The 20,947-nt window shown below is 42.0% G+C and overlaps 1 non-coding gene across 1 annotated transcript; it reads right to left on the minus strand.

The window, feature by feature from the left end:
- Positions 1-19,812: 19,812 nt before the first annotated feature.
- Positions 19,813-19,931, minus strand: LOC146005957 (5S ribosomal RNA). Its single transcript, XR_014444083.1, has one exon. It is a non-coding gene; the product is annotated as a 5S ribosomal RNA (ribosomal RNA).
- Positions 19,932-20,947: the final 1,016 nt, after the last annotated feature.

Consider the following 20,947-nt stretch of genomic DNA (forward strand, 5'->3'; position numbering starts at 1 on the left):
ATGTTTAATACGTAGAGAAGGGGTGTATAGTGGAGTGGACTTATTATTCATAATTTTCTGGTGGGAGGACAGCTTGCTTGACTGCAGATATATCCAGTTCCCGGAGCTAGGTTTCTTAGCTTTTAATGGAATAAAAACTAGAGAATCCCACCTACCAAATGGGACTAGGGGATCCGAGTTCAGAATGCAGAGCAATCCACCAAAGAGTCTATAAAACTACATACCAGGTGTGTGGAGCTGGAGCAGTAACCTACAACAGTAGAGTCAAGCTACAAGTGTCCATCAAAAGGGGAGAGTCCCAGCTTTTCGAATATACTCTCAGAAAAACTTTACATCACACAGAACCTGAAATATCTGACTGGGAAGAGCAATTAAGAGGCTTGGATGGGGACCACTGCTTTGAAGTCAGATATCTCTGGTTCCCCAGGGCCGATATTTACAATTCTTGTACCTATGGAAAGAGGGGACCCTCAGATTTCAATCTAGGACCCCCCCCCTGCCTGCGCCACTGCTCTGCAGTAAGATCACATGGATTTCTGTCTTGAGATGATGTTGGACCCTCTGATGTACAGGCTACCTTAATCACCTAGTCAGTGGCTGAGGCAGCAAAAAAATCTAAGCATACTGTATCCCAGTGGAGCTGGGGACATATAGGGCCAATTCAGGTCTGCTCGCCAAACGCACGGCCCCCACCACAACAATACCTGTGCAGAGATGCAAACGATGTGTATGCATACACATCCATGCACTTGCGGCCGCAGAGAGGAGAAATAATTTGATGGTTACTTACCATTGAATGATTTCTTCTCCTCTGCAAGGCGCTCACAGCTGCATTGTGACCCAGGAGGCTGCACGGATGGACTCAAATTCAGGGCGGGTGGATGATGAGTGTCCAGCCAGGAACAACTCCTGCCTGCCAGTCAGGCTACCAGTGCCTTGGCAAAGAAAAACATAGCCGAAGATGCTTGCAGCTGGGGTTTGCACATGCACATTGGCCCCCAAACCATTGTCGGAAGGACCACATTTGGACCTGTGCCAACAGCCCCCATTATAGCATATCCAAATAAGCCATGTCTACATTCAGTGTATATAAGTGGATGGTGCAAGAAATCACATGATCCTTTGGATATTTCCATACACATTAAAGGAGTCTAAAATTTGGCTAGAAAAATCTAATTCCTGTTGTCTTGACTTTCAACAACAACAAATGTGTTGCCATCTAAGGTGGGTCTGGTTTAACAAAGCCTACAATACATACTGTATATTGAATTATTTCCTTATACAGTATGTAAGTGTCAAACAGCAAACGTATCCTTGAATGGAAATAGAGTACACTTAGGGCCTGATTCTGGTTCACTTGCAAATGCAAATTCACTCTTTAATGGACAAATCCATGTGCACTGCAGGTGGGGCAGATGTAACATATGCAGAGAGAGTTAGATTTGGGTGAGGTTTGTACTTCAAACTGATATCTGTATTGCAGTGTAAAAATAAATCAGCCAGTATTTACTCTGCATAGAAACAAAATAACACCCAAATGTAATTATCTCTGCGCCTGTTCCATCTGCCCCACCTGCAGTGCACATGGTTTTGTCTATTAGAGAGAGAATTAGCTTTTGCAAGTGAACCAGAATCAGGCACTTGATGTAACATTCAGTATCTGTTAAAATATAGTATACATTGTTAAAAGAACAAATTAATATGACAAAAGATCAAATGTAATACAGTATGTACTGAAAGGAATGCTAACTGACTGACTCCTACAGGAGTGTGATCAGATGAGGAATAATAAAATCTATATAAAATCAGTGGCTAAAATGAAACATTGCTATGACTACAAATAAAAATACAGACAATATAAATGTCATTCAATCCAGGGTTTAGGATAAAGGTGAGATAATATGAACAACAGCATAGTAGCATAGTAGTACTAACATTTTAGTTATGTTATTTTTTCAGATAAAAAAAGGGAACATAAATACTATAAATGGAAAGTAAAAATATTTAAGAAACCGTATATTAAATATTTGTAGCTGCCCCCTGCACAGTGGTGTAGCCAGCTGTGACAGGAGGAGGAGTGAAAATGATGTTAGGATGTGGAGGATTTTTTCCAGACTCTAGTCACCATGAGGGTCTTACACATAAGCGGATGCAGGTCTGTGATGGCCATACCAAGAATGGGTGTTTAACCTAAACCATAACCATCCACATTTATCTACAGCACCAGCCAATCAGTGGCTTCTGCTCTTCCATGGCTGTTTAGAAAACCGAAGGCTCATTAAGCGCAGAGGTGACATAAACCACTGAAGGGTTCTGAGATGCTGTCCCTTGGTTGTAGCATGGTTGCTAAGGTGATCTGATGAGTGAAGGAATAGCCAGCCAGGTAGCAGGGGAGGTGTTGTAAGGCTATGAGTAGGCAGGAAGTCAGGTGATATGCCTCTCTGGAAGTTTTTCCCCAGCCTCCCTTCCCTAATTTTCTATTTCTCGGCGGCGGTAAAGAACGGTCCTTGTTTATATGCAGGGCCGAAACTAGGTGTTTCGGTGCCCGGGGCGGCAGTCATTTGGTCGCCCCCCCCCCAAAAAAAAAAACAACAACACCAAATTACTGCCTTGGGGACAGGCAGTGGGGGTCCGGGGACTGGAGAAGGTTAACTCCGGCTCCTAGCGCTGCCGGGCGGTGGGCGGGAAGCAGATTTTAAAAAGACTTGCCGGACACTGATTGGCTGAATTCAGCCAATCAGCGTCCAGCAAGTCTTTTCAAAATCATCAGCGCTTCCCGCCGCCAGGCAAATAGCGAGCGGCTGTGTATGTGAAAGCTGCCGCTACACCAGTCCCTGTGTGCAGCCAGCAGGGGTAGGCAGCATCCAGGGGTCCAGGGACTGGTGTAGCGGCAGCCTTCACTCACTCCATCTCCTACGCTATCTGCCTGGCGGCGGGAAGCGCTGATGACTTTGAAAAGACTTGCCGGACGCTGATTGGCTGAATTCAGCCAATCAGCGTCCGGCAAGTCTTTTCAAAACCTGCTTCCCACCCACCAGCCGGCAGCGCTAGTAGGAGCCGGAGTTAACCCACCAGTCCCCGGACCCCCGCTGCCCGTCCCCGGGACCCCGGCAGGAGCCAGCGTTAACCCACCAGTCCCTGGACCCCCGCTGCCCATCCCCGGGACCACGTTGCCAGGACCTCACACTAGCGCTCCCACCCTCCAGCGCCCGGTGCGCGTGACCCCCTAGCCCCCCCCCCCCTAGTTACGGCCCTGTTATATGCAATTGTATGTAGATAGTGGGTTCCCTCTCCTCACATCGATATGTCATTAGCCCATGCCCATGGACGGGGATGGGCTACACCATCTGCACGGGTGGGTTGTGATGGGAGAGTTAATCGCCAACGGTGTGTGCATGGTGTGTGGTGATTTTACCCCACTCTTTTATTTTCTATGACCGTTCTTTCATGCCACCATCATTTATAGTCAGATCATAACTGTCAATCAATAAATTTGCCATTCAGTTTTGAAACGCCAGCACTTGTGTCTGTGTCTTTATTGTAGTGTTAAATTTGATAAGTTAAGTTGTTTGTTAAAGTGCATGCATAAGGATATCCAATGGTGAGTTTATGTGTGTACTAAATTAAAATACATTTTACCTACTTTATATGGTGGTATCACTGAGAGGGGAAATGTCTAAAGAAATAACTCTACCTGTTCAGAGTGTGTTTTCATTTATATTCACTATTCATGTAGGAGATGTACAGCAGGCACCTCTTTATTGCATAGTATTATAGACAATAGTATCATCATACGACAGAGGTTCATCCTGTATGCAATCTTAAATGTGACAAATACCGTTTGTTTTATCTGGTGCATACACACAAATTTGCAGCATCTTATTGTTAGTGCCAACAGCAAAAATATTTGTGTTTTGTACATATACAGTATATAGTACCATTTACAATATGGGTGAAACAGAGAGCAGGCTATTTCTTTTTTTTTTTTTTTTTTAAAGGTTTGCCTAGTACTATCTTGACAGCTTACAATCATCATGTCTCCTCGTACTGCTATTTTGCAGGGGGGTTTGAGCAGCTGGAAGGGAGATGAAGGAGACTAAACCACCTTTCCAGGGGCCAGAAGTGCCACACAAATTTGAAAGCCTCACAGTCTTTCCAGGAAGGTATGTGTAGATTTACCCTGCATATGCTGGAATACCAGACAGTGGGGGAGATGTATTGCAATGCATTTATATATGTAAAATAGTGGGTTCCGCTTCGCTTGCATAACAAGGCGAAGCGGGCACCCGTACCAACCTAGTGTATTAACCCCTGTACTGCCAATAAGGAGAGCAGTTATGTTCTGCCTCCTCGGCTCTCCTTATCGGCGCCTGCTTTGTACTTTGCATGCACATTATATAAAAAAGAGCTCCCTTCTTCCCGGCCACCTGTAATGGGCATGTATGAGATCTCGCTATGATCCTGAGATCTCGAGTGCAGCCTAGAGGCCGCAGCAGAGCTAGCATTGTCCCTGAAGTGGGAATAGGACAACGCTATTCCTGGGCTGGTGAAGTGGCGGGGTGGCTTAACGGTTGATGTATGCCTAGGAGGCTGTTCATACATCACCTGCGCCACTAATTGCTGGGGGGATTGAAGGGACAGCTGCACTGAGCATTCATAGGCTGGCTGTCCTTATCTCACATTAGGTGAGCTGGTAATACATGTCTAAAAACATTATCCTCCCAGTTAACTTTTGCTAAGTCCAGCATATGCACTTAACGTTGCAGTAGTTCACACATCTGCCCCATTGTTTTCAGCCATGAGTAGTAGTAGTACGTTTATTTATAAGGCACCACAAAGAGATTCGGTATGAAATCCCGACGGTCAAAATCCCGACAGGGTCAAAATCCCGAATGGGTCATAATACCGACAAGGAAAAAATCCCGACAGGGTCAAAATCCCGAATGGGTCATAATACCGACAAGGACAAAATCCCGACAAGGACAAAATCCCGACATTTAAAATACCGACAAGGACAAAATCCCAACATTTAAAATTCCGACATGGTCAAAATACCGACATATAGAATGTGCAGGTGAAACTGTCAACATGAGTTTGGGCCGACAGGTCGTGAGGTCGACATGGGTTTGGATCACTGTTTTTTGACCCGAATGTCGACACAATCGACATAGACACAGTTGGAGGTGAACCGTAGCCCCTCGCTTTGCTCGCGATGCTTCAGGCACAGTGCCTCACTGCGCTCGGCACACTATTTTATTCTCCCACCATGCCCTAGGGCATGAAATACCGCCTGTCGGCACATGTCGGGTCAAAAACAGTAGAAAAAACCATGTCGAACTCGCGACCTGTCGACCCAAAGTCATGTTGACAGTTTCACCTCTACATTGTATATGTCGGTATTTTGACCTTGTCAGGATTTTAAATGTCGGGATTTTGTCCTTGTCGGTATTTTAAATGTCGGTATTTTGTCCTTGTCGGTATTTTAAATGTCGGGATTTTGTCCTTGTCAGGATTTTGTCCTTGTCGGTATTATGACCCATTCGGGATTTTGACCCTGTCTGGATTTTGACTGCATCCCCCACAAAGTGTCCGCATCGCCGTACATAACAAACAAAAAACTAATTACAAGGTAACATACAGGGTGTGTTGATAAAATACAGCATAAATAGGGGTATAGCTGGTAGAACTAAAATCAGCATCAGTTCTGAAGTAGTTGTCGAAATTGTCGAGGAGAATGAAGATAAAGTAGAGGAAGGGAAGAACAGGGCAGGAGCACTGGTGAGGTAAAGAGGTAGGGTGAGTACTTGAGGAAGGAGGGCCCTACCCATAAGAGTTAACAGACTAAAAGGAGGTGGGTGGAAGAACGAAAAACAATAGGATAAGTAGGAACGGATGGAGGGGTAGGGTAGGCAAGATAGGAGGAGCAAAAGAGGTTAGGAGGAGGAGGGATAGGCTAGTCGGAAGAAGTGGGTTTTGAGGGAGCGCTTGATGGAGGTAAGGGAATCAGAAAGCCTGATGGGTGGCGGGAGGTTGTTTCAGTGCCGGGGGCTGCGGTGCTATAGTTACACCCCCCCCCCCAATCCCCCGCAGACTTACCTATCTCGCTGGTCCCAGCGGCTCCGTTCTTCTGCTGAGGACCACCACAAAATGGCCACCCCCATATAGCACACAGTTCTCTGAAACTGTCTGCTGTATGGGGGCGGCCATTTTGTGGTGGTCCTCAGCACAAGAACGGAGCCGCCGGGACCAGCGCGATAGGTAAGGCTGTGGGGGATTGGGGGACTGGGGCGGGGGTTTGCATGGGCGGCGGGTGCTTGGCGGCGGGGGGGGGGGGGGGACATCCAAAACTTAGCTACGCCACTGTGTAAGATATTGGTATTGATTACAAAAAAGGTAAAAATTCACATACGTAGTTGCAAAGCAGTAACAGTTTGTGCCCAGCATGTGCCTCTCCTCCCCATCTGGCATGGTTTTTAGTATTGCAAGTAAAGAGGTCATGGCTTGAGAGCTATGTATGATCCTTGTGTTGCCCAGGTCAGAAGTTTAATATGTGGTACTGCTGGTAGCTGGTGGTCAGTGATAATCATGGTCCTGGTGGAGGCTGCACTTCTCTGCGTGAATAACCTTTAAGTCAGCAATGGAATCCAAAGCTTATGGTTTATTTATTTTTTTAACAAAAAGTCAAAAGGTCAAAGTCTTAAATTAACATGCATTCTTAAAAAAAAAATATATACAAAATTGAACTGCTTTACTTGTAAATCCTTGTAATTTTTTTATTTTCATATGTTTCATATTTAAAAAGTATGTCTCAAACCATGGGCAGTACAGATGGTGTAATAATTAGTACTACTGGCTCACAGTGCAGAATTTGTATATTCTCCCTGTGCTTGCTGGATACGGTCATTGGGTCACCAGCATGATGGTAGACAAGCATTAGGTCGACATGCAGGAAGGTCGACGTGGGTTAGGTCCACAGGGTCATTAGGTCGACATTTTTTTTTTACTGTTTTTGAAGCCAAAATGTGCAGAGAGGCAGTATTTCATGCCGTACCATCCACTAGGGCATGGCGGGAGAATAAAATAGTGTGCCGAGCGCTGCGAGGCACCATTCACGAAGCATGGCGAGCGCAGAGAGCCATGCGAGGGGACATGGTGCTAAGCCCCCTATTTGGTCATTGTCTGTTGCATAATCTAGTTGGGGAATGTCAAATTATACAATATATTTCCCTGGAGCTACAGCCGTAGCCTAATCTCTTATTTGTTTTAAACAAAAACAAATAAAAACATATTTTTTATTGTTAAATTACAAGTTTAGAACAAAATTATAGGTGATTTAACTAGTAACCATCCTTCTGGCATCTGTTCTAGCTCAGATTTTGCTGCCAGGAATGAATATAAGCATCAAGGCAAGAGTATGTTATTACACGTAATTGTTTGTTTTGCATCACAGTCCACCTGTTAATTGATGGAATAGTCATGATGGCAATGGATATACAGATATGCTCTACTCCTAGAGTTTCTCAACCCTATGTGTGTGCAATATTTAGCTGCCAGGGAATTTCTGCAAACTATAGAAAGTTACCTGGCTTCATGCAACTTTGAATCCTGGGTGAGAAAGCAGATATACAGTAGGTATTGCTGAGGTGGATGAGGACTGCTACCACATGTAAAAGGATGACTGGAAGTGGTCTTAGATATGGCACTCACTGTCCCAGAAAATGACTGAAAGAAGCCAGTGGGAATAAAAAGCAGATTAGACAATACAGTAGCATGTGCAGGTGAATGTGCTGTGTCTGGCTAAAGCTGAGTCATATATCTATCTATCTATCTATCTATCTATCTATCTATCTATCTCTCTATCTTTCGGGCTCATGCCCGTCTTCAGGATACACAGGTGCTAAAGACGCCATAGATTAAAAGCACAGCCACTTTACTTTACTCATTGAGTCCCAGAGTGACACTCATTTCTTTATGGACTGCATACAGTAGGACTTGTCCCCACTAGAGGAGGCACCCAGACAGCATCTGTAGTGGCAAGGAGTGCCGGGTACACCCCAAACTTAATATATATATATATATATATATATATCAGTGGCATAACTATAAATGTAGCTCCCCCCTGCCCCAAAAAAATTGTGCCCCCCTCCATGCGGCGTAACAGGGAGGACATCCCGTCCACTGATATAGTGTAGCATAGTGTAGCATTCTGTCCGACCAGAGATACTAGCGGCCGGAAGTGTGTGTGGGTAATGACACTGGCCACCCCCAGGCGCAGAGGAGGCAAGAAGACTAGGGGGAGGCGGGCTGTCACCTACAGTATGCAGCTACAGCACACAGCCACCCCCGCCCACTACTACTATTGCGTGACAGCAAACTGTGTATTCGTACAGTACAGCAGGTATTTTTCAGTGCACTCCGAGATTGCTGGCTCCCCCAAGCCACAGCTGGGGCTCCCACACTATAGTTACGCCACTGATATATATATATATATATATATATATATATATATATATATATATATATATACAAGCAGGGGAGTCCGGCACTCCATATAACCATTAATGGTAAAATAAGGGAATAAAAGCAATACTTGCTGTGGTGCCTTCCTTGATCGATCCCACAGGACTCACTCCACAGTACTCCTGAAAGGCGACACTCACAGGCTTGATAATACAGGCTCTTTAATTAGTCCAACAGTTTTGGTTGTACAGTATATACAGTATACAGTACAGTATACAGTATAGGTGCCGTTATTCCATATAATACATTTAGCAGCCAGTGGACTTCTGGTTGTTTATATTTTTTGTTACCTGAGAAACACGTTCGCTTTATCTTGTACTGTCTTGGAGAATTTTGTCTCATTTCATAATTGTATGATCATCTTATTCAACTGTCGCATTGTACCCCTGAGGAAGTCATGCAAATGACGAAACGCTTTGGGCATATGGGCATATAGAAATACCCGTTGTGACTGTACATCATTTGGAAAAATCGTTACTTTTTATTTGTGATTCACTGTAATTGTAGTGATTAGAACCTTTATTGTACACTGCTATGCCCTTTGGGCAGTTTTATATTAAATTGTTTTATTATATTTGAATGATTCTGTTCAATCAGCAAAGGTTAAGCGCACACTGAAACCCCCCTTTTCTTCTTTCCATTTCTATACCGGGTCTCACCTAACAGGGGACCCTATCAGGGTAGCAGCTCTTGCAACTAGTTTTGTGCGCATAGTGTGGTTCTTTTCGATACTATATATATATATATATATATATATATATATATATATATACATATATGTATATGTATATATATATGTATATATATATATATATGTATATATACATACATATGTATATGTATATATATGTATATATATGTATATATATATATATATATATATATATATATATATATATATATATATATATATATATAGTAGCAGATGGCCGCACTCCCAATAAATAGTCAGGATACAGGTCACTTCAAGTGAATAACGTTTCGAGGTCTTTATTACCTCTTCATCAGAGGTAATAATGATGAAGAGGTAATAAAGACCTTGAAACGTTACTCACTTGAAGTGACCTGTATCCTGACTATTTATTGGGAGTGCGGCCATCTGCTACTATTATCGGGGACCCACATTGGGGATACTCTGGACCGTCACCCTTACAGTTATCTTTTTGGCGGTGTTGCTGCTTCCAACCAAGACTACTATATATATATAAATATATATATATATATATATATATATATATGCAAAAGAATGGAGAAGCGCACAATGAGCAAGGTAAAATACAGTTCCTTTACTGATAATATATGCTCACATATATATATATATATAGCAGCACAATTTCAAAACGGCACTCGCAGTACAAAATTTTTAAATCGTGGTGCAGGGTCCATAAAGGAATAAATACAGCACTTACACAACTTAGGTGGTACGAAAGGAACAGACCAGCACACGTAGTTTAGAAGTGAAAAGAACGTTTGTAATGAAAATTATAACGTCATGGAAAGAGAGTACAACAGAGCCGACCCGACAGCCATTTCAACCGGATCTCCTGAGGAAAACCGGAGATCCGGTTAAAACGGCTGTCGGGTCGGCTCTGTTGTACTCTCTTTCCATGATGTTGTAATTTTCAATACAAACATTCTTTTCACTTCTAAACTACAAGTGCTGGTCTGTTCCTTTCCTACAACCTAGGTTGGGTAAGTGCTATATATATATATATATATGTGTGTGTATGTGTGTGTGTGTGTGTGTGTTTGTGTGTGTTATAAGCAAAGCTACTATTACAATAGATGACAGGTATAGCAAACTATCAGAAGAAACTTACTTAGTATTACTAATGCTACAGCTGAAGTTGTCAGTAAAGTACACATTTGACAGCTGTATGAGCACAGTGCATGCAACTGTTATTATAGGAAGAAATGTGTTTGACACAACAGCCTTTAAAACAGGAATGCAGCTCAAGCTCACTTAGTCATCTGTAATATAGGATCAAACCTCTACAGTATATTAAATGTAATGTGACATTTAGCAAAATTACCAATTTCATGTACCATGGATACCATATCTACAGAAATATCACAGCAGCTTCCAACGGTATTTATGAAAGATAAATACATTCTGTGATGCTGACATTATTGCTCTACAGGATTTCTTGTGTTTAACAGGTATAGAAATGTTATTTATACCTGGCTATAAACAAGTGAAAAGGATATTATCCCAAAACAATGGACAAAAAATATTTTATTTATGTAGTTACCTATTATTATTATTATTATTATTATTAGTATTATTATTATTATTATTATTTGTATTATTATTATTATTATTATTATTATTATTATTATTATTATTATGATGATCATCATCATCATCAATAATAATAATAATTCAGAGGTCACATACATATATGCATTATTTTAATAATACCTTTTAACCCTTTTAAAACCTTCAACACATACCAAACAGCTCAGAAGAGCTTCACTGTGCTATACAGTATAATTCACTTTCAGAAACCATTTCTTAGTGTTATCCATCCATTTGTCTTGAAACCTTTAATGAGTGCCCCCAAAAAAGAGTTTTCTTTTCTTTGTGGACAAACTCGTCCAAATAATTTTAAGACAGTAGGTACCCCCAAAATGAATTCCCTCCACTTTGCCAGAACCTTTATCACTTAAGTGAGGTTTATCTGGGGGAGTCTAGTGCGGATACTCACCCCTTTGTTTTTTCAGGTGGCATACAGCCTGCCCTGGAATGACTGTGTTTGTGGAACAGTAAGTACCTCCATGCCCTGACACTAAGACCTGCTGATACCTGTTATTTGTATAAAAAAAAAGAATTACATTCTTATTGGGCTAAATAAAGATTTAGGGGGAAATTTACTAAGATGTGTATTCTACTTCACATGTGATGTTGCTATATGCAACCAATCAGATCCTGTCTACTATCTTCTAGAGGATGCTAAATAAATAAGAAGTAGATTCTGATTGGTTGCCCATAGCAACATCACATGTGAAGTAGGATACACATCTTAGTAAATTTCCCCCTTGCTGTCATTTAGAAACTTTTGGGAACTGTTGACAGGATGCAGTTATCTCGAGGACTGCAATACCGACATCACTCTTAATCCTGATCGCAAGTACGCAAGGGCATGTTAGAGTTAGGCCATACGGGTGGAAAGAATTAGTTTTAAGCACTATGGTATGGGTAAAGATTAGGATGTGTAAAGGAGAGGGATAGGTTTATGCTGAGGTGATGTAGGATTAGGGTTAGGTATTAAGAAGCTTGGTTAGGGTTGGGTTATGGGGAGGGTGGTTAGGCTGCGGGAAGGGAGAGTTAGGTGATGAATACAATTCTAGTGAGGCGGCACTCCTATATGGAAGGTTTGAAAAGTTTGTTTAGTGTCAAATTGCAAGCATGGATACAAAGGTAAACTTTTCAGGGCATATACTGTACAACCCTTTTGTCAAAACTTCCATCAGTGTATGCTTACATTACATCATTACATAGAATATAACATTCAAAAACACCTTCCTTTCATAAGGTTGGATGCTATGAACTTTAAAACAAAATTATTGTCAGCATAAGCTGATCCTATTGTGCATCTACATTTATTGTGTATTTACATTATGTTATATGTGATTTCAGAAACTATTGCCCCTGATGAAGTTTACTTAAGGACGAAACGCGTTGGGTAGATCCTCATGTTTATGAAAGCCATTGAAGAATCTATCAGCTGTACAAATAGATCTGTGGCAGTTTGCATTTAAGAACCTTTTTAATAAAAAATGATTTGGATAAAACTTATGCTTATCGTTTTGGACTTTGGGAAAACTTTGTCCTCTTTAAGGTCATAGTTCCCAAATCAAAGGGTTTTATAAGAGCGCCAGTTCACTATTGTTGTATACATTGTTTTTTCCTCCCCTTCCTTCAGGAAATTGTAGAGTATAGACTGCTTCTTAATCTATTAAGTATATTTTGTAACTTAGCATGCATTGGAATATTGTTGTGTATATGTGTGTATATATATATATATATATATATATATATATATATATATATATATATATATATATATATATATATATATATACAGGGCTATTTTTCAGCAGGCTCCAGCAGGAACTGAGGCCCTTATTCTAGTTCACTCTTTCTGACAAAATATTTCTTAGATAGACAAAACCATGTGCACTGCAGGTGAGGCAGGTGAAAAACCCCACCCAAATCTAATAATCTCTGCACAAGTAACACCTGCCTCACCTGCAGTGCACATGGTTTTGTCCATCTAAGAAATATTTTGTCAGAAAGAGTGAACTAGAATAAGGGCCTCAGTTCCTGCTGGAGCCTACTGAAAAATAGCCTTGTATATATATATATATATATATATATATATATATATATATATATATATATATATATATATATATGCGAAAAAAGGAATGGGAGGAGGCGCGCAAGTGAGTATAAAATATAACAATTTTTACTAGATCATAAAAGCTCACGTACACATAGGTTCAAATAAAACAGCATATTCGTCACCAGCGTCCAAAGAATTTCGGTACACCCGGTTTCTCCAGAGTCGGTATAAGAAGCTTTGTGATGCAGCGTGGATGTCTGCTAGGCTTCACCGCGGGATCAGACCACCGGTTCACGTACGACAGGAACACCCTTTGAGCTTTTATGATCTAGTAAAAATTGTTATATTTTATACTCACTTGCGCGCCTCCTCCCATTCCTTTTTTCGCATGTACCCTAATCTCTGAGGTTGGAGATAGCCTCTATCGTGGAGGAAAGGCTGCGCTACACGAAGGAATATCTATAAGATTGACCACTCGCTATAAATTAATGACCGAGCGCTCTTCAGATTATTGGTTGTATATATATATATATATATATATATATATATATATATATATATATACACTGTATGTATGTATGTATGTATGTAAGTATGTATTGTCAGTGCTTGGGTAGTTGATTTGATGAATCAGGATTGCATACACTGTAGTGGGAGCTACAGCAAAGGGATACAAGGGCACAGGTGGGACAGGGGTTGACTGATACCCAGGAGCAGGGACACATGGTCTAACCTGCAGGTGGTCTTCTCCAGGGAGCCCACAAGGAGCTTTTGACCTCCATGTTCCCAACAAGATGATATAGGTAACTATCAGACTGGGAACAGATGCTTGTTTATTCTGGCCTGGGAGCCGATGTTGGCAACTGTCAGTATGGAAACCAATGCTGGTGTATTCTGGCCTGGGAGCTGATGTTGTTAACTATTGGTCTGGGAACCTATGCTGATGTATTATGGCCTGGGAACAGATGTTGGTAACTGTCAGTTTGGGAACAGATACTGATGTATTCCGGCCTGATAGCCGATGTTGGGGCCTGGGAACTGATACTGGTGTATTCTGGCCTGGAAACCCGAAAGTGATCCAATACTGGAAAACCTTGAGTGACATGCAGAATCATCAGAAAGCTGAAGAAATGCAGCAGAGAATCTGATAGCAGAGAATAACCATGGAAAGATCTACCAGTAACACTGGTAACATTACCTCAGCCTGGAGCCTTGGCTGCAGTCTCTGGAGTAAACTCAGGAAAAAACACTTGTTCAAGGCACTAGAGGGTTCTGGGATCCCTGCTGATATGCCCCTCAGTGCCTGCTGATTGGTTACTAACACACATGACTGCAGCAGATCTTGACAGGAGAAACAGTTTGTAATACTGGGAATAGTTCTGGGTCACAGGACATGTCCTGTAGGCCGTGGATAGGCGATTACCAGTCAGCTGACTCCAGTTGTTATGGTGGCGCAAATGCAGCAGAGAATGCTGGGAGACATCCGGGCAACAGATGCTGTGTCTCAGGGCAGCGGTGTAGCTAGGTGCCATGGTGCCCGAAGCAAGGGCATACAGTATTTAGTATTGCCCTTTTTCATTTTTACCAATTTTCTAAGTTCCTACACTCTGCCACATAATAGCTTACAATTTCCCATCTCTACAAAATCAGCCTTCTTAAAATCTAACACCATTGTTTTTGTATGGGTTGTATTGGTCTCTTTCTGTATTCTGAACCCTATATCTATGTCAGGAATTGCTGTGCATGCACACATCACTTACCGTTACGTTGGTGTGTGCTGCGCCGGCATTCCTTCACCTGCACCATCAGTTGCCACATTCATGATGGTGGCATGATGTCCCTGAGACAGAGGCGTAGGGAGGGCGGAGCCACCGGAGCTCATGCTCCGGGCGCCGATTGGTCGAATGGCGCCAACGGCCCGCCCCCCCTCCGCAAATGATCCCTGCACGAGTCAGTGGCGTAAATAAAGCTCCGCAGCCCAAGCATTTGCGGGGGGAGCGGGCAATACGTGGGCGCAGTGTCAGTGCAGCACCAGTACCTGTAAAGGCAGGAGCTGGAGGAAGGAGGAGAATGCCGGGGCTCAGTCCTTGGATAGCTGCTCAGCAAGGTATATGAAGCAGGAAGATATTCTCCTTACTTTGCTCCCTTGCTGAGATGAGGTGAGCTAAGTGCTGTAACTGCCCATAGCAGCCTGCGCCTGTCTCTGTGACTTCCGATCTCGCTCTCCAGTCCTGCCTGCCACACTTCACTTGATGTATAGACTGTGGCAGGCTTTACAATCAACCTAAATCCTCACAGTAAGGCATACTACAGTGAGGCTTTAGATTGATTATAAAGGCTGCCACAGTCTGGCTGAAACTAAGAAGATTCACGTGAACTTGTCTGTGTCCGGAGTCCGGACAGCTGCTCCTGGAGCTTGCCTGCCTGCCACCCCAGGACCAGGTCTGAAACTTCTATGATTATACAGTATGTTCAGTGGGGGAACAGGAGGGATAACTTTGATGGGAGGGACAGGAGGAGGGATAATTGTGATAGGAGGGGAAATAGTGATGGGTGAAAAGGAAGGATAAGTATGAAAATGTATGGCACAAGTTCAAGTATAATACCATCTAACGGGCAGCATGCGCCGGTGGCTGCCCTGCCTGGCGCCTGCCTCCTGCCGCCAAGCGTCACGGACGGTGAGGCCGGGCGGCGGGCTGACACTCCTCTCTGTCCTCAATTGCTGCTGCTCGGTTCGGCTTCTGGGCAGCGCAGCGAAGCAGCACTAAAGACTCCTCCCAGAGTCACCTGCCTCTGCTACGCAGAGTGACTCATGCGCCCTCCCCCCTGGCTACAGCAGCGTCGTCATCCTTCCCAAGAGCTGGCTGTAGCCTGGAGGAGGAGAAGGTGTTCTGCTGCCGCCCGTGCCGCCCTGTTATCCGATTATTCAAGGTGGATTTTTTTTTATACAGCTAATGAATGTTTTTCATAATAGTAATAAACTTTGGGTTTGGGGGTTTCGTGGGGGAGGGGTGGGTGGGAGAGTGATCTCTCTGGCTTCTGCTGCCACCCTGCTGTGCTGTATATATCTTTATCTGTATATATATTTATTTACAGCTGTCAGCATCTTATATAGCGCAGCAGATTCCGTTACAGTGTCTTATATAGCGCAGCAGATTCCGTTACAGCGTCTTATATAGCGCAGCAGATTCCGTTACAGCGTCTTATATAGTGCAGCAGTTCTGTTACAGGGTCTTATATAGCGCAGCAGATTCCATTACAGTGTCTTATATAGCGCAGCAGATTCCGTTACAGGGTCTTATATAGCGCAGCAGATTCCGTTACAGGGTCTTATATAGCACAGCAGATTCCATTACAGCGTCTTATATAGCGCAGCAGATTCCGTCACAGTGTCTTATATAGCACAGCAGATTCCGTTACAGTGTCTTATACAGTGCCTTATTTTTTAAAAATTTTCTTTTCAAATGTAACATGCCAACACATTTTAGCCATGCGCCCAATTCATTACCGGGGGGGGGGGGGGGGGGTTAAGATTCGCAAAGCTGGGTGCAAAGATCGTGCCCATCGCTGTACCACATTTTTGAAGATAAAACTGGTCCAAAAATTTCAAATAATTGTGACTTAGGATAAAATTCATGAGATCACATATGAAATTTTTGTGCTGTGGGGTGAGTGTTGGGTCCTCTTCCATGAACTCCTTACATGCTTCAACCCCCTGTTGATGTTCAATGCAGGTGTACAGCAACTGGACGTCGATGGTGGCCCAGTGGAAAGACTCCTCCCATTTAAAATCTTTTAAAAGATTTAAAACCGTGGTGGTGTCTTTCAAATAGGCTTGCAGATTCGTCACATATTTCCGTAAAAAAATGTCCACATACTCTGATAGATTTGAGGTCAGGGAATCAATCCCTGCCACTATCGGTCGTCCTGGTGGATTTTGTAAAGATTTATGGATTTGGGGCAAAAAATAAAATATAGGGCTAATGGGATTTGACCTCATTAGATATTGATATTCTTCTTTAGTTAATATTTTTTCCCGTAATCCTTGAAGGAGTAGTGGTCTCATGTCTTCTATGAATTCTTCCTTGGGATCTTTACTCAGTGCTGCGTAGGATACTTTGTCGCTTAGAAGTCTGTTTGCTTCACATATGTATGCGTCCCGGTCCATGATCACAAGGCCGCCTCCTTTGTCCGCTTGTTTGAGGATAATTTCTGGATTGTCTTTCAGGTTTTTTAGAGCTTCTTTTTCTGTATTGAACAGATTTTTCTGAACAATGGGTTCCATTTCTTTCTCACATAGATCTTTCTTCACTAGATCATAAAATATTCCAATGTTGTTGCCTTTTGATTCGAGCGGGTAGTACTTTGAAACTGGTTTTAACCAGGAAGTTGATCTGTTTTCATAGTTTTGTATGGTGGCATTTTCATTCCTGGCGAAGTGTCTCTAGAGTTAATTTCCGTATAAACTTGTTTAGGTCGATGTAGGTTTCGAATTTGTTCATGCCTCCAGTTGGGGCGAAGGATAGACCTCTGTTGAGAAGTGTGGTTTCTGCTTTGGATAATGTGTGTTTGGAGAGATTGAAGATTCCTTTCGGTTGTATTTCTCTTTCTAATGTAATGTTCTTTTTTTGGGGTCTCTCCCTCCTGCCGCCCCTTTTTCCTCTTCTTCTGTGAACCTTCTTTTCAGAGGGGAAGCTATTTTGACGTCTTCCTTCACATTCAATCTCACGGTTTCCCGAATTCTTGTTGCTTTGTCCGTGGATAAAAACCATCATCTCCTGTTGATTTTAGTCTCTGAAGTGGTGTGTATCAATTGAAAGTCCTCCAATGTGGTGTTTTGGGGGAATCATTGCTCCTGTTATCGAAATTCTTATTTTTCATAGTTTTGTTGAATGGCCTTCGGTGATTCTTTTGTTGGTATGGTGCGTTCGTGAATCTGCTCCAGTTCTTCACTTTACCTTGTTCATAATCGTGTTTGTCCCTTGTAAATTTCTTCTCCTTGTTTTTTATGACCTCTTCCTCCATTCTTTCCAATTTTTTGTTTAAAACTTTTTCGTTAACCTTATAGTCCTCTTTGTCTTTATATGGTTCAAATTCGGTCTCCTTGTTCTTTATTTCTTCTTCTAGTGCTAGAAGAGATTTCTTTTTTTCACTAACGATCAATCTCATTAGATTGATTGAGCAGGTATGCAAAATCGCATCCCATTTACTGATGAATTTGGTGTCTGTGTTGCCAAAAGTCGGTTGTTTAGTCAGTCTAAGACCTCTTGGGACTCTGTCAACTGAGATGTATTGTTCCAGTCCTTTCATGTCCCACCAGGTTTTCATTTCCTTGGCTAGTAATCGTTCGATAGTCCAAAACTTGTCATCCAGATCACCCGGGGTCTCCGGTTCTGTGAATAATGCATCTTCACTGAAGATTTTTTGGCACCAGTAATTTCTTTTACTGGTGCGCTCATTAGCTCTGAACATAGTTCTGGGTGGAGCTGGTTGAGCACCAGGCAGCCTCCTAAGTAATACCTGGAAAAAGTCTATTTGTTTTGGAAAAGAGGCGCCACTTGTGCTATATCAAAAAGACTCACAATAATATTACCTTATAATATGAAGGTGTCAGCCTATCTTTCAATAAAAGTAATGGTATGTTACTTGTAGGGTTATGGAAAGAGATGAAGAAAGATAATGGCGACCAATTATTGTGAATTTAAAAGATAAAAATGTACGAAATATATATATATAGAAAGTATTTAATGGGATGACAATAAAAGGATAGGACAGTAAAAAATATAGGACAACTATGCATACATGAGCATATCAATTGTATAAAAGGACAATGTTATGGGTAATATATAGAAAAAATGGGGGGTACAATAAGGGGAATTAGATAAAAAACGACACTTGTATCTAAAAATTGGAGGAACTAGAGATAAAAAGTTTGCATAGATAAAAGATATATATATAAAAGTTAAGATATAAAAATCCTTAACTTATGAGGTAGTAGGAGGTAGGTGTCCCAACGCGTTTCGTCGATGTGACTTCTTCAAGGGCTGGAGAACAAATGAAGTCTGACATGTATTTATACCTGTATGTCAGCTAGGGGGATATGACATCACTTCCTGCTAATTAGATATATCAAAAACGGCTGTACAGGCATAAGCACACGTAGGGGACTAAACAAACGTATGTAGAGTGAACTGGGACTTAAGTGAGCATAAACGCTATGATAAGAACATTTTTAGGCAACTTGAAGCAATAATATTTGATGAAGTCCATATAATGTGGCACTTCCGCCACGCTTCCGGCATCCTCATAGCGCTACTGCGCATGCGCAGCTTGAGGACGCGCTGGATCTGCGGTGACCTTCTCTGTCAAGTGCGCATGTGCCGGCTTGTTGCAGGGCTCAGTGGATGATCTTTGCAGCTCTTGCGGATATGTCTGTTAAAACGTATGCCGGCGGCCATTTTGTGGAGGATTTTTTCTGTGTGAATTGCATATAGCGGCCATCTCCTTGAAGCTTATCATGCTGGAGGGATTCCAATATGAAAATATACAAAAGAACAAAGTAACTAAATCTATTCTAGGCTGTATTCATTTATATGGTGACTAAATCTATTCCAGACTGTATTCATTAATATGGTGACTTATGTTTAAAGAATTATGGTGGTACTATGATAAACAGAATATGATGGTGATACAATTTACATTAGTGGTTTAGGTAATTCTATGCCAGTTAACAAGCTATAGAGATGGTAAGATAGAGTGATATTACATCATGTAATAAAATGATGCTGATTAATATTAATAAGATATGGTGTATGGTATAACTACAAGATTAGTCTTACAGTGGGTGGGTACGTTGCCAGAGAAAGGCAAAAGAGTGCTAAAGTGCTAGAGTGCTACTAATTGCATGAACCATGTGATTTCGCTGGTACGATCTCCCTGTTAGGTGCTACAGCACCAGGTTTTCCCAAGAGGTCTCCCATCTTGGTACTGACCTGGCCCAACACTGCTTAGCTTCCAAGATCGGACGAGATTGGGCGTAACAAGTGTGGTTTGACTGTAGACAAATGCAAACAAACATTTGGAGGTTTAAGTACTTTATTAGGTTCTTACAATATACTATATATATGAATAGTGAAGCGTGAGTAACAGGTGGATAAAGAAGATAAGATAAAAGATAAAATGATAAAACCAGGATGACCTTATAAAAATGGCGCTATCTCATAGTTGTCATTAAAACCCAAGGGATGTAAAGTGTTCAATTCAAATATCCAGTACATTTCCCGTTGGGATAGTTTTTTCGCCAGGTCGCCACCTCTTGGTCCAAGCTTAACCCATTCGATGGCTTTGAAGGTCAGTCCCTCGGGGTTAGCGTTGTGATGGTTCTCGAAATGTTTATATAGAGCGTGGCTGTCGATTTTATTCTTTATATTTCTGCTGTGCTCCTGGATTCTTAGTTTAAGAAGTCTTTTTGTCTTGCCAACATATTTCAGATGACACGGGCATTCCAGAAGATAGATGACGGATGAGGTGTTACAGTTCATAAAGTCTTTGATGTGGTATTCTTTAACAGGAGCAATGATTCCCCCAAAACACCACATTGGAGGACTTTCAATCGATACACACCACTTCAGAGACTAAAATCAACAGGAGATGATGGTTTTTTATCCACGGACACAGCAACAAGAATTCGGGAAACCGTGAGATTGAATGTGAAGGAAGACGTCAAAATAGCTTCCCCTCTGAAAAGAAGGTTCACAGAAGAAGAGGAAAAATGGGCGGCAGGAGGGAGAGACCCCAAAAAAAGAACATTACATTAGAAAGAGAAATACAACCGAAAGGAATCTTCAATCTCTCCAAACACACATTATCCAAAGCAGAAACCACACTTCTCAACAGAGGTCTATCCTTCGCCCCAACTGGAGGCATGAACAAATTCGAAACCTACATCGACCTAAACAAGTTTTTACGGAAATTAACTCTAAAGAGACACTTCGCCAGGAATGAAAATGCCACCATACAAAACTATGAAAACAGATCAACTTCTGGGTTAAAACCAGTTTCAAAGTACTACCCGCTCG

Source organism: Crinia signifera, chromosome 5 (assembly GCF_055691185.1).
Source record: "Crinia signifera chromosome 5, ASM5569118v1, whole genome shotgun sequence".
Lineage (NCBI taxonomy): Eukaryota > Metazoa > Chordata > Amphibia > Anura > Myobatrachidae > Crinia > Crinia signifera.